Source organism: Mandrillus leucophaeus, unplaced genomic scaffold (assembly GCF_000951045.1).
Source record: "Mandrillus leucophaeus isolate KB7577 unplaced genomic scaffold, Mleu.le_1.0 Scaffold2, whole genome shotgun sequence".
NCBI classification, from domain to species: Eukaryota; Metazoa; Chordata; class Mammalia; order Primates; family Cercopithecidae; genus Mandrillus; species Mandrillus leucophaeus.
This window is the reverse complement of record NW_012102031.1, coordinates 4,720,969-4,723,940: the sequence shown is the minus strand read 5'-3', so window position 1 is coordinate 4,723,940 and position 2,972 is coordinate 4,720,969.

The following is a 2,972-nucleotide window of genomic DNA, read 5'->3' as shown; positions in this document are numbered from 1 at the left end:
AAAAAAAAAAAAAAAAAAAATTGAAAAGATGTAGAATCCATCAATACCCAGAAAAGTCAATACCTGGAAAAAACTGCAATGAGAAAAGCCAGACGCAGGAAGCAGTCCTCTGATTGCAGTCGTGGGATCTAACAAAGATGGGGGTGAACGCGATGAGGTGAAATAGCTGAGTTGGATGCCTCCTAAGTTCTTCTCTATTCTTCTATGAGCTATTTGAGTTCATAAGGAAGATAAATCTTCCAGAAGCTGGTGGGAAGGAAGCCATGGTGAATCTACAAGGATTAGGTCTCAACTGTGGGATTCCAGGCAGGCAGGCAGGCGTGGCCAGATGAGGGTGGGGTTTTCTGCTCCCATTAGACCCGCCCTCTTCCTCCCTATCTGTCCTCCTCCCTTTCTTCCTCTTCCTCCCTCCCTGTCTTCCTCCTTTTCTTTCTCTTCCTCCCTCCCTGTCTTCCTCCCTGTCTTCCTCCCTCCCTGTCTTCCTCCCTTTCTTCCTCTTCCTCCCTCCCTGTCAGCCTCCCTTTCTTCTGCATGCATGATACCCTCGTCATTCTCTCCATCCCGCCCACCACTCCTGCTCCCCCAGAGGCTGTGACCGAACTGGGGAAGAGAGGGCAGGGCAGGGCAGAGGGGGGTCTCCCTACCCTGGCTCTGCAGGGAAGCTGGTGTGGCATGAGGAGGGCTTGGCAGCACTTTACGGCCCCTTCAGCCCGCCTGTGTGCGCAATTCTAGGCTCCGTGACATCTAAGGTTCTTACACCCCCAGACGCAGCATTCCCCCCATGTCAGTGCCGCAGGAGCCGGAGTGGAGTGAGAGATCAGAGGAGCCGCACGAGGAGGGAGGCAGGTGGGAGGGCTGTGAAAGGGGAACAGGTGGGAGAGGGAAGGTGAGTCAGCCCCAAGCAGAGCTGAGCCAGCAGGAGTTTGCAGCGCAGCCAGGCCTGGGAGCCTCCCTGCAGCTGCGGGCTCTCGGCACCTCATGGCCCTCTCCCCCAGTGCCCACACTGGAGCTGACCTTTGGCACTCCAGAAGTCCTGGCTTTGGGCTTTCACTTGCCTCTTCTGTGTGACCCTGCCACAGGTCACCTTGCATGTGACCAGAGAGACCAGGCCCCTCCCAAAAGAGCAACTACCACAAGCATATGAGCAAGACGCAAGCTGGTGAAGGGCCTGGAGGGACCTTGGAACGCCCCATGTTGCTCTGGATGGTGGATGACGGGCCCTCTTTGAGGTAACCCCACATGTACCCCTTCCTCACCCTGCGTCCAGGCCTCTCGCATATCTTAGAGGAGGGTGGACATCCCCGAAGACGTGCTCCAGGTGGAGGCTTCTGAGTCTGGGAGCACCTGAGCCTGAGTCCTCTTCAGTTACTGCTCGTAGCCCGGGAGCCGTGGCATCCTGGGGATGTGGAGGGAGGACCGGGGAGACCTGGCGAGACCCACCCAGGGCCTGCGGGGCTGGATAGAGGGACATCTCTCATGAGCCTCCAGGGTCAGGAGTGAGACCCTGGGGTACTCAGCTGACAGAAGAGGACCAGGGGTCCTTCCAGAATGTGAATTTCTTTCTTGCTGAGCGGCCCCCACAGGCTCTTCCGGGGGGCTCCCAAAGACCACAGGTGCGCTCTGGGAAATCTGAGAGGGGGCAGAAGAGGAAAGGAAGCAGCCCCTCCCCCTCATTGAGCCCCCACCCGGGAGAGGATGGAGTGAAGGAGAAGCAGGGTCCCGGGCCTCTGACTGTTCTCACTTTGTTTCCAGCCAGTTCTCTGGTTCTCTGGGCCACCATTTATTTCCTCATCAGTAAAAGGAGGCCATAATCCTTGTCCTGGCTTCCTCTTGGAGTTTCGTAAGAGTTCAATGAACCCAAGGACGTGAAAGGTGTTATGCAAATCAGAGACCTGATGAGTTATCTGTTGGGAGGCTTGGATCCCGAACGAGGCTCTGTCTCCAGGAAAGAGGTCTCCAGTTTCCTTCCGCAGCAGCGCAGCATACGGGGTGCACAGTGATTCACCCAAACGGCAGCTATACCGCCGGGGCTGGTGAGACGTGGTCATTCACAAGGCAAGCTTGCCGGCTGGTTCCCTGTTTCTCGAGGCAGCTGGCACCTTTGTGTGGAAGATCCCTGGGACCCAGAAGGGTGCCTTCTGCTTCCTTACAGCCCGAGGCACACAGTCGGCCTGTAGAATAGAGGTCGGGTGGGAGGAACCCTCAAACTCCAAGGCTCTGGGATAGATGACCAACTATGGCCACAGCTCCCTCCTGCTCGGCATGTCCTTGGCAATGTGACTTTGCCTCCTTCTCAAAAGGTGGAGTCTGATTTCCCACCCTTTGAATCTGGGCTGGCCTTGTGACCCGGACTCTGCCCGACAGACTGCAGTGGAAGTGGTGTTAACTCTGCCCGACAGACTGCAGTGGAAGTGGTGTTATCCAAGTTCAAGGCTAGGCCTCCAGAAACCTTCGCCCTCTTAGGTTGCTGCCCGGAGTCGCCATGAAGGAATGTGATGTAGCCTATTGGAGGAGAACCAAAGCCCCCCAGAAAGCAGTCAGACCAGCTGCCGACATGTTCTTCGGGGGTCTTCCAGGCCCACTGACGGTCCAGCTGAGCACAGCTGCCGGGTGAGCCCAGGAGAAATCAGCTACGAACCCCAGCCCACCCACAGGACCCTAACAGAGGATGCATCATTGCTCTCCGTTTTGCACTGACTGGTTACATAGCATAGGCTAACCGAAGCCAGAGAAGGGAAGGGACTTACCCAAGGTCCCACAGAGAGCAGAGACCAAGCCTGTCTTGGTCAAGTCTGTGACCAGGTTTCCCGGCCCCTGGGCCCTTCCCATCAGTGTCCTGCCACCAGCTCTACCAGCGGTGTATGGATCTGCATATATGTAGGGAGGTGTGGATCGGGTGGGCCCTTCCCCCTTCCACCTGAGTTAGGAAGGGTTGGCTGACATCCACACAGGGCTATCCTGCCCATTATCGC